The sequence below is a fragment of the Anomaloglossus baeobatrachus genome, chromosome 5 (assembly GCF_048569485.1).
Source record: "Anomaloglossus baeobatrachus isolate aAnoBae1 chromosome 5, aAnoBae1.hap1, whole genome shotgun sequence".
Classification (NCBI taxonomy): domain Eukaryota; kingdom Metazoa; phylum Chordata; class Amphibia; order Anura; family Aromobatidae; genus Anomaloglossus; species Anomaloglossus baeobatrachus.
The window spans coordinates 12,539,588-12,561,271 of NC_134357.1; the positions used below are offsets into that span (position 1 = coordinate 12,539,588).

The 21,684-nt window shown below is 39.1% G+C and overlaps 1 protein-coding gene and 1 long non-coding RNA gene across 4 annotated transcripts in view; one reads left to right on the forward strand and one right to left on the reverse strand.

Moving 5' to 3' along the window:
* Positions 1-21,684, forward strand: part of LOC142310648 (uncharacterized) — a 480,440-nt gene that overhangs the window by 303,774 nt on the left and 154,982 nt on the right. The window contains exon 5 of one of the 3 annotated variants that reach the window (XR_012754201.1): positions 9,657-9,734. The exons of the other annotated variants lie outside the window; for them this stretch is intronic. This is a non-coding gene — a long non-coding RNA (uncharacterized LOC142310648). Of the gene's footprint in view, positions 1-9,656; positions 9,735-21,684 lie in introns of those variants that run through there. 3 annotated transcript variants of the gene reach the window in all.
* The window catches only part of RBM20 (RNA binding motif protein 20), a 319,365-nt gene that overhangs the window by 261,040 nt on the left and 36,641 nt on the right, over positions 1-21,684 (reverse strand). The gene's annotated exons all lie outside the window — the stretch shown is intronic.

Below are 21,684 nucleotides of genomic sequence, written 5' to 3' on the forward strand. Positions count from 1 at the left end.
GAAAGAGGCAGACATGGATAGAGGCAGACATGGATAGAGGCAGACATGGATAAAGGCAGACATGGATAGAGGCAGACCTGGAAAGAGGCAGACCTGGAAAGAGACAGACCTGGAAAGAGACAGACGGAGCACATTACTTGGCCAATTTAGTTAAATCTGTGTGGAATATCTGGGGTGTTGAAATATATGTTGTGAAATGCTTAGTTTTTGCCTTTTAATAATTACATTTCTATTTGTTTTGTGGTTTTTGTGTGCAGAATAAATTTTTGTTAATACATTCTATTTTGTTAACAGCAGTTATTAACCCGGGCGAAGCCGGGTAGTACAGCTAGTTACTTATATATTACTATATCACACTGAGGAGAAGAGCGGCCATATTACTACATATATAACTATATCACACTGAGGAGAAGAGCGGCCATATTACTATATATATATTACTATATCACACTGAGGAGAAGAGCGGCCATATTACTATATATATATTACTATATGACACTGAGGAGAAGAGCGGCCATATTACTATATATATAACTATATCACACTGAGGAGAAGAGCGGCCATATTACTATATATATATTACTATATCACACTGAGGAGAAGAGCGGCCATATTACTATATATATATTACTATATCACACTGAGGAGAAGAGCGGCCATATTACTATATATATATTACTATATGACACTGAGGAGAAGAGCGGCCATATTACTATATATATAACTATATCACACTGAGGAGAAGAGCGGCCATATTACTATATATATATTACTATATCACACTGAGGAGAGGAGCGGCCATATTACTATAAATATATTACTATATCACACTGAGGAGAAGGGCGGCCATATTACTATATATATATATATTACTATATCACACTGAGGAGAAGAGCGGCCATATTACTATATATATATTACTATATCACACTGAGAAGAGCGGCCATATTACTATATATATATTACTATATCACACTGAGGAGAAGGGCGGCCATATTACTATATATATATATATATTACTATATCACACTGAGAAGAGCGGCCATATTACTATATATATATTACTATATCACACTGAGGAGAAAAGCGGCCATATTACTATATATATATTACTATATCACACTGAGGAGAAGAGCGGCCATATTACTATATATATATTACTATATCACACTGAGGAGAAAAGCGGCCATATTACTATATATATATTACTATATCACACTGAGGAGAAGAGCGGCCATATTACTATATATATTACTATATCACACTGAGGAGAAGGGCGGCCATATTACTATATATATATTACTATATCACACTGAGGAGAAGAGCAGCCATATTACTATATATATTACTATATCACACTGAGGAGAAGAGCGGCCATATTACTATATCACACTGAGGAGAAGAGCGGCCATATTACTATATATATATATTACTATATCACACTGAGGAGAAGAGCGGCCATATTACTATATGTATATTACTATATCACACTGAGAAGAGCGGCCATATTACTATATATATATTACTATATCACACTGAGGAGAAGAGCGGCCATATTACTATATATATTACTATATCACACTGAGGAGAAGAGCGGCCATAATACTATATATATATTACTATATCACACTGAGGAGAAGAGCGGCCATATTACTATATGTATATTACTATATCACACTGAGAAGAGCGGCCATATTACTATATATATATTACTATATCACACTGAGGAGAAGAGCGGCCATATTACTATATATATATTACTATATCACACTGAGGAGAAAAGCGGCCATATTACTATATATATATTACTATATCACACTGAGGAGAAGAGCGGCCATATTACTATATATATATTACTATATCACACTGAGGAGAAGAGCGGCCATATTACTATATATATATCACTAGATCACACTGAGGAGAAGGGCGGCCATATTACTATATATATATTACTATATCACACTGAGGAGAAGAGCGGCCATATTACTATATATATTACTATATCACACTGAGGAGAAGAGCGGCCATATTACTATATATATATTACTATATCACACTGAGGAGAAGGGCGGCCATATTACTATATATATTACTATATCACACTGAGGAGAAGAGCGGCCATATTACTATATATATTAGTATATCACACTGAGGAGAAGAGCGGCCATAATACTATATATATATTACTATATCACACTGAGGAGAAGAGCGGCCATATTACTATATATATATATTACTATATCACACTGAGGAGAAGGGCAGCCATATTACTATATATATATATATTACTATATCACACTGAGAAGGGCGGCCATATTACTATATATATATTACTATATCACACTGAGGAGAAGGGCGGCCATATTACTATATATATTACTATATCACACTGAAGAGAAGGGCGGCCATATTACTATATATTACTATATCACACTGAGGAGAAGAGCGGCCATAATACTATATATATATATTACTATATCACACTGAGGAGAAGAGCGGCCATATTACTATATAAATATTACTATATCACACTGAGGAGAAGGGCGGCCATATTACTATATATATATATTACTATATCACACTGAGAAGAGCGGCCATATTACTATATATATATTACTATATCACACTGAGGAGAAGGGCGGCCATATTACTATATATATATATTACTATATCACACTGAGAAGAGCGGCCATATTACTATATATATATTACTATATCACACTGAGGAGAAGAGCGGCCATATTACTATATATATATTACTATATCACACTGAGGAGAAGAGCGGCCATATTACTATATTTATATTACTATATCACACTGAGGAGAAGAGCGGCCATATTACTATATATATATTACTATATCAGACTGAGGAGAAGAGCGGCCATATTACTATATATATATTACTATATCACACTGAGGAGTAGAGCGGCCATATTACTATATATATTACTATATCACACTGAGGAGAAGAGCGGCCATATTACTATATATATATCACTATATCACACTGAGGAGAAGAGCGGCCATATTACTATATATATTACTATATCACACTGAGGAGAAGAGCGGCCATATTACTATATATATATATATTACTATATCACACTGAGGAGAAGGGCGGCCATATTACTATATATATATTACTATATCACACTGAGGAGAAGAGCGGCCATATTACTATATATATATTACTATATCACACTGAGGAGAAGAGCGGCCATATTACTATATCACACTGAGGAGAAGAGCGGCCATAATACTATATATATTACTATATCACACTGAGGAGAAGAGCGGCCATATTACTATATATATATTACTATATCACACTGAGGAGAAGAGCGGCCATATTACTATATACATATTACTATATCACACTGAGGAGAAGAGCGGCCATATTACTATATACATATTACTATATCACACTGAGGAGAAGAGCGGCCATATTACTATATACATATTACTATATCACACTGAGGAGAAGAGCGGCCATATTACTATATATATATTACTATATCACACTGAGGAGAAGAGCGGCCATATTACTATATACATATTACTATATCACACTGAGGAGAAGAGCGGCCATATTACTATATATATATTACTATATCACACTGAGGAGAAGAGCGGCCATAATACTATATATATATATATATATATATATTACTATATCACACTGAGGAGAAGAGCGGCCATAATACTATATATATTACTATATCACACTGAGGAGAAGAGCGGCCATATTACTATATATATTACTATATCACACTGAGGAGAAGAGCAGCCATATTACTATATATATATATCACTATATCACACTGAGGAGAAGAGCAGCCATATTACTATATATATACATTACTATATCACACTGAGGAGAAGAGCGGCCATATTACTATATATATTACTATATCACACTGAGGAGAAGAGCGGCCATACTACTATATATATATTACTATATCACACTGAGGAGAAGAGCGGCCATATTACTATATATATATATTACTATATCACACTGAGGAGAAGGGCAGCCATATTACTATATATATATATCACTATATCACACTGAGGAGAAGAGCGGCCATATTACTATATATATACATTACTATATCACACTGAGGAGAAGAGCGGCCATATTACTATATATATTACTATATCACACTGAGGAGAAGAGCGGCCATAATACTATATATATATTACTATATCACACTGAGGAGAAGAGCGGCCATATTACTATATATATATATTACTATATCACACTGAGGAGAAGGGCAGCCATATTACTATATATATATATTACTATATCACACTGAGGAGAAGGGCGGCCATATTACTATATATATATTACTATATCACACTGAGGAGAAGGGCGGCCATATTACTAGATATATTACTATATCACACTGAAGAGAAGGGCGGCCATATTACTATATATATTACTATATCACACTGAGGAGAAGAGCGGCCATAATACTATATATATATATATATTACTATATCACACTGAGGAGAAGAGCGGCCATATTACTATATATATATTACTATATCACACTGAGGAGAAGAGCGGCCATATTACTATATATATATCACTATATCACACTGAGGAGAAGAGCGGCCATATTACTATATATATTACTATATCACACTGAGGAGAAGAGCGGCCATATTACTATATATATATATTACTATATCACACTGAGGAGAAGGGCTGCCATATTACTATATATATATTACTATATCACACTGAGGAGAAGAGCGGCCATATTACTATATATATATATTACTATATCACACTGAGGAGAAGAGCGGCCATATTACTATATATATTACTATATCACACTGAGGAGAAGAGCGGCCATAATACTATATATATTACTATATCACACTGAGGAGAAGAGCGGCCATATTACTATATATATATTACTATATCACACTGAGGAGAAGAGCGGCCATATTACTATATACATATTACTATATCACACTGAGGAGAAGAGCGGCCATATTACTATATACATATTACTATATCACACTGAGGAGAAGGGCGGCCATATTACTATATATATATTACTATATCACACTGAGGAGAAGAGCGGCCATATTACTATATACATATTACTTTATCACACTGAGGAGAAGAGCGGCCATATTACTATATATATATTACTATATCACACTGAGGAGAAGAGCGGCCATAATACTATATATATTACTATATCACACTGAGGAGAAGAGCGGCCATAATACTATATATATTACTATATCACACTGAGGAGAAGAGCGGCCATATTACTATATATATATTACTATATCACACTGAGGAGAAGAGCAGCCATATTACTATATATATATATCACTATATCACACTGAGGAGAAGAGCGGCCATATTACTATATATATTACTATATCACACTGAGGAGAAGAGCGGCCATATTACTATATATATATATATATATATATATATATTACTATATCACACTGAGGAGAAGGGCGGCCATATTACTATATATATATTACTATATCACACTGAGGAGAAGAGCGGCCATATTACTATATATATTACTATATCACACTGAGGAGAAGAGCGGCCATAATACTATATATATTACTATATCACACTGAGGAGAAGAGCGGCCATCTTACTATATATATATTACTATATCACACTGAGGAGAAGAGCGGCCATATTACTATATATATATATATATTACTATATCACACTGAGGAGAAGAGCGGCCATATTACTATATATATATTACTATATCACACTGAGGAGAAGAGCGGCCATATTACTATATATATATTACTATATCACACTGAGGAGAAGAGCGGCCATATTACTATATATATATTACTATATCCCACTGAGGAGAAGAGCGGCCATATTATTATATATATTACTATATCACACTGAGGAGAAGAGCGGCCATATTACTATATATATATATATATTACTATATCACACTGAGGAGAAGAGCGGCCATATTACTATATATATATTACTATATCACACTGAGGAGAAGAGCGGCCATATTACTATATATATATATATATTACTATATCACACTGAGGAGAAGAGCGGCCATATTACTATATACAGTTAGGTCCAGAAATCTTTGGACAGTGACACAATTTTGGCGAGTTGGGCTCTGCATGCCACCACATTGGATTTGAAATGAAACCTCTACAACAGAATTCAAGTGCAGATTGTAACGTTTAATTTGAAGGTTTGAACAAAAATATCTGATAGAAATTGTAGGAATTGTCACATTTCTTTACAAACACTCCACATTTTAGGAGGTCAAAAGTAATTGGACAAATAAACCAAACTCAAAAAAAATTTTTTAGTTTCAATATTTTGTTGCGAATCATTTGGAGGCAATCACTGCCTTAAGTCTGGAACCCATGGACATCACCAAACGCTGGGTTTCCTCCTTCTTAATGCTTTGCCAGGCCTTTACAGCCGCAGCCTTCAGGTCTTGCTTGTTTGTGGGTCTTTCCGTCTTAAGTCTGAATTTGAGCAAGTGAAATACATGCTCAATTGGGTTAAGATCTGGTGATTGACTTGGCCATTGCAGAATGTTCCACTTTTTTGCACTCATGAACTCCTGGGTAGCTTTGGCTGTATGCTTGGGGTCATTGTCCATCTGTACTATGAAGCGCCGTCCGATCAACTTTGTGGCATTTGGCTGAATCTGGGCTGAAAGTATATCCCGGTACACTTCAGAATTCATCCGGCTACTCTTGTCTGCTGTTATGTCATCAATAAACACAAGTGACCCAGTGCCATTGAAAGCTATGCATGCCCATGCCATCACGTTGCCTCCACCATGTTTTACAGAGGATGTGGAGTGCCTTGGATCATGTGCCGTTCCCTTTCTTCTCCAAACTTTTTTCTTCCCATCATTCTGGTACAGGTTGATCTTGGTCTCATCTGTCCATAGAATACTTTTCCAGAACTGAGCTGGCTTCATGAGGTGTTTTTCAGCAAATTTAACTCTGGCCTGTCTATTTTTGGAATTGATGAATGGTTTGCATCTAGATGTGAACCCTTTGTATTTACTTTCATGGAGTCTTCTCTTTACTGTTGACATAGAGACAGATACACCTACTTCACTGAGAGTGTTCTGGACTTCAGTTGATGTTGTGAACGGGTTCTTCTTCACCAAAGAAAGTATGCGGCGATCATCCACCACTGTTGTCATCCGTGGACACCCAGGCCTTTTTGAGTTCCCAAGCTCACCAGTCAATTCCTTTTTTCTCAGAATGTACCCGACTGTTGATTTTGCTACTCCAAGCATGTCTGCTATCTCTCTGATGGATTTTTTCTTTTTTTTCAGCCTCAGGATGTTCTGCTTCACCTCAATTGAGAGTTCCTTAGACCGCATGTTGTCTGGTCACAGCAACAGCTTCCAAATGCAAAACCACACACCTGTAATCAACCCCAGACCTTTTAACTACTTCATTGATTACAGGTTAAGGAAGGAGACGCCTTCAGAGTTAATTGCAGCCCTTAGAGTCCCTTGTCCAATTACTTTTGGTCCCTTGAAAAAGAGGAGGCTATGCATTACAGAGCTATGATTCCTAAACCCTTTCTCGATTTGGATGTGAAAACTCTCATATTGCAGCTGGGAGTGTGCACTTTCAGCCCATATTATATATAGAATTGTATTTCTGAACATGTTTTTGTAAACAGCTAAAATAACAAAACTTGTGTCACTGTCCAAATATTTCTGGACCTAACTGTATATATTACTATATCACACTGAGGAGAAGAGCGGCCATATTACTATATATATTACTATATCACACTGAGGAGAAGAGCGACCATATTACTATATATATATTACTATATCACACTGAGGAGAAGAGCGGCCATATTACTAATATATATAGCTATATCACACTGAGGAGAAGGGCGGCCATATTACTATATATATTACTATATCACACTGAGGAGAAGAGCAGCCATATTACTATATATATTACTATATCACACTGAGGAGAAGAGCGGCCATATTACTATATATATATTACTATATCACACTGAGGAGAAGAGCGGCCATATTACTATATATATTACTATATCACACTGAGGAGAAGAGCGGCCATATTACTATATATATTACTATATCACACTGAGGAGAAGGGCGGCCATATTACTATATATATTACTATATCACACTGAGGAGAAGAGCGGCCATATTACTATATATATTACTATATCACACTGAGGAGAAGAGCGGCCATATTACTATATATATTACTATATCACACTGAGGAGAAGGGCGGCCATATTACTATATATATATTACTATATCACACTGAGGAGAAGAGCGGCCATATTACTATATATATTACTATATCACACTGAGGAGGAGGGCGGCCATATTACTATATATATTACTATATCACACTGAGGAGGAGGGCGGCCATATTACTATATATATATTACTATATCACACTGAGGAGAAGAGCGGCCATAATACTATATATATTACTATATCACACTGAGGAGAAGAGCGGCCATATTACTATATATATTACTATATCACACTGAGGAGAAGGGCGGCCATATTACTATATATATATTACTATATCACACTGAGGAGAAGAGCGGCCATAATACTATATATATTACTATATCACACTGAGGAGAAGAGCGGCCATATTACTATATATATATTACTATATCACACTGAGGAGAAGAGCGGCCATAATACTATATATATTACTATATCACACTGAGGAGAAGAGCGGCCATATTACTATATATATTACTATATCACACTGAGGAGAAGAGCAGCCATATTACTATATATATATTACTATATCACACTGAGGAGAAGAGCGGCCATATTACTATATATATATTACTATATCACACTGAGGAGAAGAGCGGCCATATTACTATATATATTACTATATCACACTGAGGAGAAGGGCGGCCATATTACTATATATATTACTATATCACACTGAGGAGAAGAGTGGCCATATTACTATATATATATTACTATATCACACTGAGGAGAAGAGCGGCCATAATACTATATATATTACTATATCACACTGAGGAGAAGAGCGGCCATATTGCTATATATATATTACTATATCACACTGAGGAGAAGAGCGGCCATATTACTATATATATTACTATATCACACTGAGGAGAAGAGCGGCCATATTACTATATATATATTACTATATCACACTGAGGAGAAGAGCGGCCATATTACTATATATATTACTATATTACACTGAGGAGAAGAGCGGCCATATTACTATATATATTACTATATCACACTGAGGAGAAGAGCAGCCATATTACTATATATATTACTATATCACACTGAGGAGAAGAGCGGCCATATTACTATATATATTACTATATCACACTGAGGAGAAGAGCGGCCATATTACTATATATATTACTATATCACACTGAGGACATGGGCGGCCATATTTCTTTTTAATGTTGGGAGATGTTTTATGGACATGTCAGATGTATTTTCTACACTTTGAGCTGTTTTATTCTCACTGTCGGAGATGAAATGATTGAGATGGAAATTTTACGTTTTTCATTTAGTTGCATAATAGTTCTGCACACAGATATCCATTTAAGATAAAATCGTATTTTTACTTTCTCACATATTCAGGTTTCTTAACCCTTTGGACTGCTGACAGCGCTGGAGAGGTTCAATATTAAAATGATTATATTAAAAATAAAAATTGCCTAATAATTCCGCACTCAGTGTTTATCTACAATGAGGATCCTCCGAGGCTCTGCCTTGTGACCACTGTCAATGAAGAGAAAGTTGAACATGCCTGACTCAGTTCATTCACTTCTATGAAATTGCAAAAAATTTGCTGCTTTTGTGACTGATGCACAAGTGATAGCTGAGAGTCTCAGAGGTGGCTCCTTCATCTACTAGATATTTATGGGATATCTTGCGGATTTGCTAAAAATGTTTGATAACCCATTAATTATTGTATTTTCATTACCGTGAGGTCACGTATTAGCATGTAATGAGTTTTTCCATTGCACTCAACAGTGAGCAAAGATCTGAGGACCCCTATGTCACATAAAATGACACAGGATCATTATGCATTAGGATTAAGTGCTTTAAACTTACAGCTATGAAACTTTGTTGCAAAAGAGCCAAAAATTGTGACAAGGTTGTACAAATAAGTTCTATAAAATTGAAATGTAGCCTTATATCTAGGTCAGTTTCCTGTAGAAGATACACCCGATACCATATACAAGTGCATTTCAATAAATTAGAATATCTTCAAAAAGTTAATTTATTTCAGTTATTCAATACAAAAAGTTAAACGCATATATTATATATGCTAGAGTTTGTCTCCTTTACTGGAGAGACAATTTGAATATTTCCCAGAGGGGCATTGCAGCTATAAGTCCCCTTACCTGGCAGCCAGACTGGCTTGCAAAGTCTCCTTAAGGAGAATAGTGTTCCCCCGTGGTCCCCACATAGCTTTCTCATGAGCCAGATCAGACACCCCCATACTTTGCACTGACGAGGGGCAAGCACCCCGAAACACCGTGTCTGCAAATTGGGATTCTGATCTGGCTTATATATCCTGAGTCATATTGCAATGGATTGTTGAAAATCCACTTGTGACTTTTAGGATCGCTACTTCCAATAGGTGGCACTGTGCTAGAGTTTGCTCCTTTACTGGAGAGACAATTTGAATATTTCCCAGAGGGGCATTGCAGCTATAAGTCCCCTTACCTGGCAGCCAGACTGGCTTGCAAAGTCTCCTTAAGGAGAATAGTGTTCCCCCGTGGTCCCCACATAGCTTTCTCATGAGCCAGATCAGACACCCCCATACTTTGCACTGACGAGGGGCAAGCACCCCGAAACACCGTGTCTGCAAATTGGGATTCTGATCTGGCTTATATATCCTGAGTCATATTGCAATGGATTGTTGAAAATCCACTTGTGACTTTTAGGATCGCTACTTCCAATAGGTGGCGCTGTGCTAGAGTTTGTCTCCTTTACTGGAGAGACAATTTGAATATTTCCCAGAGGGGCATTGCAGCTATAAGTCCCCTTACCTGGCAGCCAGACTGGCTTGCAAAGTCTCCTTAAGGAGAATAGTGTTCCCCCGTGGTCCCCACATAGCTTTCTCATGAGCCAGATCAGACACCCCCATACTTTGCACTGACGAGGGGCAAGCACCCCGAAACACCGTGTCTGCAAATTGGGATTCTGATCTGGCTTATATATCCTGAGTCATATTGCAATGGATTGTTGAAAATCCACTTGTGACTTTTAGGATCGCTACTTCCAATAGGTGGCGCTGTGCTAGAGTTTGTCTCCTTTACTGGAGAGACAATTTGTATATTATATAGAGTCATTACACACAGAGGGATCTAGTTTACGTGTTTATTTCTGTTAATGTTGAAGATTATGGTTTACAGCCATGAAAACCCAAAAGTCATTATCTCAGAAATTTAGAAAAATTAACACAAAACACCTGCAAAGACTTCCTAAGCGTTTAAAATGGTCCCTTAGTCTGTTTCAGTAGACTACACAATCATGGTCAAGACTGCTGAATGGACAGATGTCATTGACACACTTCACAAGGAGAGTTAGCCACAAAAGGTCAAGAAGCTGGCTGTTCATAGAGTGTTGTATCCAATCATATTAATGTAAAGTTGAGTGCACAAGCAGCTGAGATAACCGCAGCCTTGATAGGATTGTTAAGAAGAGGCCATTCAAAAATTTGGGGGAGATTCACAAGGAGTGGACTGGTACTGGAGTCAGTGCTTCTAGAGCCACCACACACAGACGTATCCAGGACATGGGCTACAAGTGTCACATTCCTTGTGTCACCGCTCATGACCAATAGACAATGCCAGAAGCGTCTTACCTCGGCCAAGGAGAAAAAGAACTAGACTATTCCTCAGTGGTCCAAGGTGTTGTTTTCAGATGACAGTAAATTTTGCATTTCATTTGGAAATCGCGGTCCCAGAGTCTGGAGTAAGAGTGGAGAGGCCACAATCCAAGCTGCTAGAGGTCTAGTGTGAAGTCTCCACAATCAGTGATGGTTTGGGCCATGTCATCTGCTGGTGTAGCTCCACTGTGTTTTATCAAGACCAAAGTCAGCACAGCCATCTACCAGGACAATTTACAACACTTCATGCTTCCCTCTGCCAACAAGCTTTTTGGAGATGGAAATTTCATTTTCCAGCAGGACTTGGCCCCTGTCCACACTGCCAAAAGTACCAATACCTGGCTTACTAACCACAGTATCACTGTGCTTGATTGGCCAGCAAACTACCCTGACCTAAACCCCATAGAGAATCTATGAGAGACACCAGAGCCAACAATGCAGACGAGCTGAAGGCGGCTATCACAGCAACCTGAGCCTCCATAACACCTCAGCAGTGCCACAGGCTGATCGCCTCCAGGCCACATTGCCACATTCATGCAGTAATGCATGCAAAGACCAAGTATTGAGGCATTTACTGTACAGACTTTTCAGGAGGCGCCAACATTTCTGAGTGTAACATCATTTTTTCCGTTGGTCTTATAAAATATTCTAATTTTCCAAGATAATGACTTTTGGGCTTTCATTGGCTAATAGATCCCTATGTGTGTAATGACTCTATATAATATATAATAAACACGTGAAATAGATCCCTCTGTGTGTAATGACTCTATATAATATATAGAAATAGATTCCTCTGTGTGTAATGACTCTATATAATATATAGAAATAGATCCCTCTGTGTGTAATGACTCTATATAATATATAGACATAGATCCCTCTGTGTGTAATGACTCTATATAATATTGTCACGCTCCCCGGGTCCCCTGCCTTGCTTCCCGGCTCCCCTGCCTTGCTTCCCGGCTCCCCTGCCTCGCTCCCCGGCTCACCTGCCACGCTCCCCGGCTTCCCTGCCTCGCTCCCCGGCTCCTCTGTCAGGCGTCCCTTGCTCCACAGCCTCCAGTCCCCATCACCTGCGGTCCCCAGGCGGCCCGGTCCCCGCTCCCGGCGCCCGTCGGCAGCTCTGCTCCAGGCCGGCTCCCCTGCCTCCTGTTCACCGCTCCCTGCCCTGGCTTCTGGCACCCGGGCCTCGCGCATGCGCATTAGGGCGCGTGTGCGGTGATTGACCCTTTCTTAAAGGGCCAGTGTCCTCCAACAGGATATTGAAGGATCAGGTACTGGGTATATAGGGGGATCCTTTCCAAGTGGGCGGGGCCTGTTCTTCGTGTTTTCTAAGCTAGGAGTCAGGTCTCCTTGTGTCTGTGATATACTCACCTATCTCTCTCGTAGAGCCGCTCCTGCCTCGCCAACCGGTCCTGACGATCCCCGAACCCCGAACGGTGACGGCCTGCCATCCCGTCAGTTCCTGCCATCTCCGATCCCTGTGGTGACCCGCCTTCTCGGTCCATTGGTTCCGGACTCTGCCTGACGACATCTCGGCCTCCGAACCTGAGCTCCGTCACCCGGACTACCATCAGAGACCCCGTGGTCCCAGGGACTTCTGTACTCCACTCCTCTAAACGGACTGTCCTGCTAGTGCTCCGGCTACCGGGCACCTTGCCCTCGGTGAGGTGTTCAGCCCAGTGGATCCACCTCCTGGGTCTGCCCGTCCACCTGGCCCTAACAAATATATGTTTCCCTTTTTGTATTGAATTGTTGAAATATATTAACTTTTTGATGATATTCTAATTTATTGAGATGCACCTGTAAGTTCTACAAAATTGAAATGTATCAATATATCTAGGTAAGTTTTCTGTAGAAGATACACCCGACACTATATCTATGAAGCCCTGTAACAAAAAAGTTTCCAGGATTGTGGAGTCAAAGTGCTGAGACACCAATTCTGAGCTCATCCTCAGCAGATGCATCACCAGGATGGGCGTCTGCGACATGTTACATCATTTTGTATTGTTTTACAGATTTTGTAAAATCTGGGGAAACTCTTTTAAATTCAGTATTGTGATTTCAATGCGTAAACCGAGCATGAAAGTACGTTTTTTTCCCCAGAAATATGGGCAGCTCACCCACAGCGTGCAGCAGGGCTGGACACAACGTATAGATCAGTTTCATTACTGCGCAAATGTGATCCAGATACTTCAGGTTTTATGTTCTGTCAGCGCTGACCCAGCTTTTCTTTGGGAAATAAAACCAAACCTGCACCTGTCGCTTATTCCTGATGATGTCCAGAACTGAGGGGCCTGAAACTGATCACCCGCGATGCAAACCTGCCAGTCACAGTCGCGGATGCAATATGTCAGAAACGAGACGCTACGTAATGTTAGCTGAACTAGTCCTTTCCAGTAATGATTCTGAGCTGATGAAAAACGAAAACCTGCAATTTCCAACCAATCCTCTGAATTACTCATCAGACACAAAGATGATGAGACTGCACCCAATGTTGGGATACTCATGTCGTCTATCGCAGAGATGAAAAATCGAATTTCCTGCAAATTGTCGATAAACCCCAAATCATCTTACTTGTTTAAATCTTGACAAAATTATTTACTCCAGACTAGAAACATAGATTTGATTTTGCAATTTTTTTGCACCTGTTTTTTTTTTCATATTGTTTAGAAAATGCACCCTATCCCCACACGAAGGGTAATTTTTGCCCAAAGTGTAACAGTTACTACTTTTTAATAACAAATTTATTTAAAAACATTTTTCCGTAAGTCCCACATTTGTGGCTTTGATTCGTCTGTGTAATAAAATCCTCGCTCCTCAGCGAACAGCCATATAGGATTAAAGCTGCACAATACTAAGCTATAGTAAGGCTAAGACCGCACTTTGCGTCGTCCTACTTGCAGTTCTAAACGCACGTTTTGGGCTTAATTGATTTGACCAAAGTTGCCTTTTTCAGAACTTTTGCGCTAAAAACGCATGCATATTTACCGCGTTTAAGAAGCGTTTTCAGCGCTTTTTCCATGCTTTTTCACCTGCGTTTTTACAGATGCGTTTTGAACATCAAGACACTGCTAAATAAAGATTAAATAGTCAAACATCATGAAAAAAGAGAAAAAAAAGGAAAACATATAATTTTGGAATTAATAAAGAAAATATTTATATTTCATGAAATTATAGCGGTTTTATAATATTTAATGTTAAAATAGCAATAAATTCAACATTTTCTTTAATTTCATTGTCGGACTATGTGTGTGTGTAAAGGGACATATTATTCCATTATTTTAATGTCAGAAAAGCATGCGTTTTTTAAGTCAAAAACGCATGTTTTCAGCACCTAAAAAGCAGGTAAAACGCAGGAAATTTGAAGTTTCTTGTTTTTTGCCATTTCTCATTTACTTCAATGTTAGCAAAACACTGCAGAAATGGCAAAAATAATTGACATGATGCTTCTTTGAACACATGTTTTTTGCCACAAAATATGCAAATTAAACGCAGCGTTTTAAAACGCAAAGTGCGGTCTAGAAATCCCCATTTTCCATAGACTTTGCTGTAAAATCAAAGCGCATGCCTTTTGGCATGAAAAAGGCGCTTCTCAAAACGGACCTAAAAAGCACCTGAAACGCAGGTGGAAACGCAAAGTGCGGTCTTAGCCTTAGCCTAAGAAAAAGTCGCAGAAGTCGCCTATTCTTTAAGTTATCGCTTGTAAATTCTGAACCTCATTTATTTTATAATATAATCAAATAAATCATTGAGGGGAGCGATGTAGAAAGCTGAAGTTTCTGCCCATCTGCTCCTTCTGTGCCTGAATGGAAACAGATGCACTGAGTTTCTCATAAAACAGCAATAAAATATTAGGAGAGCTGGTCTGTGACCCCGAATTAAAGGGGCTCCCGTTCTCTATCCTGCTTCCCCTAAAATATGGATCACTTTACCTCTATCTGATATTTTTGTAGCTAGATGCCTTTCCCCCTGGGACAGCTGGCGGCCCGCACATAGTAACGTCATATTGCGTGTGGCATTGGAAATATTACAAAATGTAATAGTTGAATTTAAACAAAAAAAGAAATAAATCATAGCAACAAAATAACAAAATCCAACAATGTAATTATCCCCCCAGAATGATCCAGAGCAATCTCATCAACACAGCACCTGGCTTAGTCCAGAGAAAGGACGATTATACCATTGTGCAGAGGTTTTATTAATGGCGATTTATAAGGGTGCTGCTAATTTGTATAAAGGTGAACATCTCTGGAAATGTCTGGGTATAAGCGGCTGTACAGTTGTGTCACTCATTTTTAACCTTTTCCTTTAATAAATGAGGCAAAAGGTTTATTTACTGTTTCATTGACATTTTCAGCTGCTTTCAGTTTTGCAGACGTTTTGCCAATTTTTTCATTAAATTTTGCTTAATTTTCAAAGCAACATTTTATCGTTTTCATAAAACTTATTAACAAATAAATTATTAAATATTATTATTTGTAAATTCCACGATTGCAACTTTCTTGCTTTTCATAATGGTAATAAATAAGATAAACTTTGTCAACTTTGCATTTTTAAAAATTACACATTACTTTGCTTCAACATTTGCTGGAGCTGATTATTTCTGACCATAACAAATAGAAGATTTATCCTGATTTCTAGACATTTCTCAGTTTGGAATTGTGTTTTAACAGGTTTACAAAGCGCATGCAACATTTTCTGCACCGGGAAACTTTTTCCCGTAACATGCGAGATCTGACCGGACGTTCATTGTAGATTGATTTTTCATTTCGAGAAAATAGTAAAAACTTGGTTCGTACCATTTACTTTTTTCCCTCCTGACTTCAGTGAACGAGCTCCAACATATAAAGTTTACAGCTATGTGCACACATTGAGTATTTGGTTGCACAAATTTTCTTTTAATATTTCTTGGTAGGAAAAACGCAGCTCAAAAACATGCATTTTTGTAAGCTTTTTTCATTTCTTTCAATTGTGAAATACACAAGCAAAAATGCTGAAAGAATTGACTTTTCTGCACCAAATCTGCAAGGAGAAAAAAGTCATTGTGTGCACAGCACTTCAGGATTCTCATTGATGTTGCTGCATCAGTATTTGCTAGCAGTTTAGTGACAAAACTGCCCTAAAAATACTTCATTAAAAAACGTGATCAAAATGCACTGTGTGCACACAACCTAATGCGTCCGTGGCAGCTGGTTAGCATCATGTTTGCTAAACTAAAACTTTTGGCAAAATTTGACTGTGACCCAGCAATGCTGTGAGTCCCCATATCTCTACCGTTTCCATTTTGCAGACACTCGTCACCCACTCACATATAGATAATACTCAGAGGACTGTTCATTCCTTCGCAGGTTAGTATGTGTGCGGCAGCTGAAGTGTCTCCTTTTTTATAATAGCCGGCTACGAAAATGTAAAACCTCAGTCTGGAGCTCCAAAATCCTTCCTATCAAATTGTCCGGATTAAGCTCCAAACTTACTGTGTGGTCCCAGCGGCCATCTGAAGTTTTCACAGAAAATTACAAGGAAAAGTTTAACAAGCTGAAAGTTTTGCAAATTGTCATGTATTTTGTGCTTCAGTTGCCGGTAACATTCGCTGACCGTACGCGTCGCTACCTGGCGGCATTACAGGCACATTCATGATCTATCGCGTTAAGAAACCTGTAGCTTCCATTTACCAAAGCTGAACATTTAATCCCCAAGGGCGTGAAACATTGACCTTGAGAGAAGCTGTGAGTTACACTGAGGGTATTCCTAACATGCAGCGGATTATTTTTAACTCTTTTTTTACTGTTTTTTAGCTAATTTAGTAAGTCCGTTTATTTACGGTAACATTGTAAGCGCCGTGTCGAACAACAGTGCTGGCCGCTTATAATAATGGCATTTACATGAGGAAAAATCTATTACCAAAGTTTATGTCATGGGTTCATGCTGATCCGGTTACTCAATATTATTTTACAGCAACATTTTATACTTTTTTTTTAATACATATTTTTATATATATATATATATATATATATATATATATATATTTACCACTCTGCGACCATATAATATAAATTTAAATTATATAAGCAAAAAGGGTGTATAGGGCAGGCTAAGGAACGAAGTCTACACGATACCCGGCAAATGCCGGCTGCAATTGTTTTGGGGGATTTCATTTTTTTTGGCATTCATTCTACAGAATTTACGTTTACATCAAATTATCTTTTTCTTTTAAGTGGTGACAAAAATTTGTAAAAAAAAAAAAATGTGAAGATCTATTTTCATTTTTCGGTCAGCTGAGTTGTGTGAGGGCTTATCTTTTGCATGGTGACCTTATATTGTTATTGATACCAGTTTGTAGAACCCTTTGATCACTTCTTATTGCATGTTGTATTGCACCGTCCTGGCGACCAAACTCTCACAATTCTGGCATTTCTAATTTTGTTTTCTCTTTACAGTTTGCACATATCAGGTTAATTAGTTTTATAATTTGATAGATCAGACTTTTATGAACACAGTGATACCACATATGCATATTTTGTTTACATTTTGTTATTGTTAACTGTGCAAATTTTTTTATCTTTTTAGATAATTAATTTTTCCTTTACTTTTTACTTTGTTAGTTTCTTTTATAGGAGTTGAACCTGTGATTGTCTGATCTCTTCTAACATACAGTATATGTTACCGGCAATGTGTAAAAACAGGCATTCTATTGAATACCTAGGCAATGTATACAATGCCGGAAATGGGTCGTAAAAGTATGAAATACATCAGATTTTCATACATTTCCTAGTCATTCTATAGAATAACTAAATGACAAACAGGCAGAGTGTAGAATACTACAGGGGTGGTCCATCCAAAAGTAGGTGGACAGAGCAGGCAGTAGCAGATCTGTGAAACTGGCCCAGTTGCCCTTAGTATTAGCAACCAATCAGATTCCACCTTTCATTTTCCAAAGAGTCTGTGAGGAATGAAAAGTGGAATCTGATTGGTTGCTAAGGGCTGAAAAGTGGAATCTGATTGGTTGCTAAGGGCAACTGAGCCAGTTTCACACATCTGCTGCCTGTCCACCTACTACTTTTGGACGGACCACCCTGTATGCTTTCTGGAATGAAGGAGTGTGCTTGCTGTGCTATAGCAGCAAACTTCCATTTACTGTTTTGGGTGAATTGCTGTGCTGTATCCTGTTTTTCATTTAGGATTTCTTCTTTCATTAGTTTTTTAACTTTTTGTTACTTCTTTCATTAGTTTTTTGACTGTTTGTTACTATAGGCTTTTCCAATCTGGGCATTATATCAGACTTTGCCTGAGCAGTTCTTGTCATTCTTTATAATACCTAGACATTTTATGTAATGCCCAGGAAAAGTATAGAACGCAGATATTTCATACCTTGCCTGAAAACAACAGGGATTGTATACATTGCCTAGGTATTCTATAGAATGCCGGGTTTTCATACATTGCCTGTAACACATACAACAGTACGGCAGTAGTGCTGAATATAGCAAAAAATGATTGACATACAACCTCAGGCCGGGCATTATAAAAAAGACCACATACCAAGCATGGGCAAGGCTTTAGCCAGTCTTTGGCTGTTGTACCAACCCATCAGCTCATCATGATCATGTCACAGGGGGTTAATGTTCACCTAAACAAACACCCAAGCAAGACCACAGTACTTAAATGCCGCTATCAAAGTATAACATTATTGAAATCAAATGTTGGAAGAAAAAAAAAAATAATCGAAACAATATTTCCACACTTCTGAAAAATGCAATAAAAAGTGACCAGGGTTTGTGATGAGTGAGCACTACTATACTCAGATGCTCGGTACTCGTAACTAGTGATGAGAGGGCACTACCATGCTCAGGTGCTCAGTACTCATAACTAGTGATGGCGGGCACTACCATGCTCAGGTGCTCGGTACTCATAACTAGTGATGAGAGGGCACTACCATACTCGGATGCTCAGTACTCAAAACTAGTGATGAGCGAGTATTACCATGATCGGGTGCTCGGTACTTGTGACTAGTGATAAATGGTCACTACTATGCTCAGGTGCTCGGTACTCTTAACTAGTGATGAATAGGCACTACCATGATCGGGTGCTTGGTACTTGTAATTAGTGATGAGGAACACCACCATGCTTAGGTGCTCGATGCTTGTAAGTAGTGATGAGCAAGCACTACAATGCTCGGGTGTTCAGTACTGGTAACTAGTGATGAGTGAGCACTACCATACTCAGATGCTCGGTACTCGTAACTAGTGATGAGAGGGCACTACCATGCTCAGGTGCTCAGTACTCATAACTAGTGATGGCGGGCACTACCATGCTCAGGTGCTCGGTACTCATAACTAGTGATGAGAGGGCACTACCATACTCGGATGCTCAGTACTCAAAACTAGTGATGAGCGAGTATTACCATGATCGGGTGCTCGGTACTTGTGACTAGTGATAAATGGTCACTACTATGCTCAGGTGCTCGGTACTCTTAACTAGTGATGAATAGGCACTACCATGATCGGGTGCTTGGTACTTGTAATTAGTGATGAGGAACACCACCATGCTTAGGTGCTCGATGCTTGTAAGTAGTGATGAGCAAGCACTACAATGCTCGGGTGTTCAGTACTGGTAACTAGTGATGAGGGAGCACTACCATGCTCGGGTGTTCAGTACTGGTAACTAGTGATGAGCGGGCACTACCATGCTCGGGTGCTCAGTACTGGTAACTAGTAATCAGCGGGCACTACCATGCTCGGGTGCTCAGTACTGGTAACTAGTGATGAGCGGGCACTACCATGCTCGGGTGCTCAGTACTGGTAACTAGTGATGAGCGGGCACTACCATGCTCAGGTGCTCGATGCTTGTAAGTAGTGATGAGCAAGCACTACAATGCTCGGGTGTTCAGTACTGGTAACTAGTGATGAGGGAGCACTACCATGCTCGGGTGTTCAGTACTGGTAACTAGTGATGAGCGGGCACTACCATACTCGGGTGCTCAGTACTGGTAACTAGTAATCAGCGGGCACTACCATGCTCGGGTGCTCAGTACTGGTAACTAGTGATGAGCGGGCACTACCATGCTCGGGTGCTCAGTACTGGTAACTAGTGATGAGCGGGCACTACTATGCTCGGGTGCTTGGCGCTGGTAACTAGTGATGAGCGGGCACTACCATGCTCAGGTGCTCAGTACTGGTAACTAGTGATGAGCGGGCACTACCATGCTCAGGTGCTCAGTACTGGTAACTAGTGATGAGCGGGCACTACCATGCTCAGGTGCTCAGTACTGGTAACTAGTGATGAGCGGGCACTACCACGCTGAGGTACTCAGTATTGGTAACTAGTGATGAGCGGGCACTACCATGCTCAGGTGCTCAGTACTGGTAACTAGTGATGAGCGGACACTACCATGCTCGGGTGCTCAGTACTCGTAACTAGTGATGAGCGGGCACTACCATGCTCGGGTGCTCGGTACTGGTAACTAGTGATGAGGGAGCACTACCATGCTCGGATGCTCAGTACTGGTAACTAGTGATGAGCGGACACTACCATGCTCGGGTGCTCAGTACTGGTAACTAGTGATGAGTGGGCACTACCATGCTCGGGTGCTCAGTACTGGTAACTAGTGATGAGCGGACACTACCATGCTCGGATGCTCAGTACTGGTAACTAGTGATGAGCAGACACTACCATGCTCGGATGCTCAGTACTGGTAACTAGTGATGAGCGGCCACTACCATGCTCGGGTGCTCAGTACTCGTAACTAGTGATGAGCGGACACTACCATGC